Here is a 515-nt window from a genome sequence, read left to right as displayed (position 1 = left end):
GGAGTGTTTCTCACTATGTTGCTCATACTGGGCTTGAACTCCTAGGCCTGGGCTCAAGCAATCGTCCTGCCTGCACTAGCCTTCCAAAATGCGGGGATTACAGGCATGAGCCACCACAATGGCTTAAAACACACACACACACACACACACACACACAAAAGTGTATAAAAAAAAAACATAGATTGTACAGATGTGAATAAAGAAACAGCACAGGACCCTGTGAATCTCCTGCTCCCTTTCACGGGAGGTTGTGGCTAACACTTTCTGAGCATTAGTGTGTGCCAAGCACAACTCCCTGCAGCGACTCCATGAGGAAGGTGCTATTGTCTTCCCTCCACAGATGAGGAAACCGTGGCTCAGAGAGGTTTAATGCCTTGCCCAAGGTCACACAGGTTATAAATGGCAGAGCCAGGATTCCACTCCAGGCGTCAGGCTCCAGAGCTAAGCTTTGGCCGTTTGCTGAGCTGCTTATTCACAGTCTGTTGTGTTTCTTTCCTGGCCCTCTTCTTACATGC

The 515-nt window shown here is 48.9% G+C and overlaps 1 protein-coding gene across 1 annotated transcript in view; it reads left to right on the top strand.

Annotated features, from left to right (window-relative positions):
* Positions 1-515, top strand: part of ARHGAP23 (Rho GTPase activating protein 23) — a 104192-nt gene that overhangs the window by 68936 nt on the left and 34741 nt on the right. The window lies entirely within an intron of this gene.

The sequence above is a fragment of the Colobus angolensis genome, unplaced genomic scaffold (genome assembly GCF_000951035.1).
Source record: "Colobus angolensis palliatus isolate OR3802 unplaced genomic scaffold, Cang.pa_1.0 Scaffold50, whole genome shotgun sequence".
Taxonomy (NCBI): domain Eukaryota; kingdom Metazoa; phylum Chordata; class Mammalia; order Primates; family Cercopithecidae; genus Colobus; species Colobus angolensis.
This window is presented reverse-complemented; position numbering and strand designations above follow the sequence as displayed.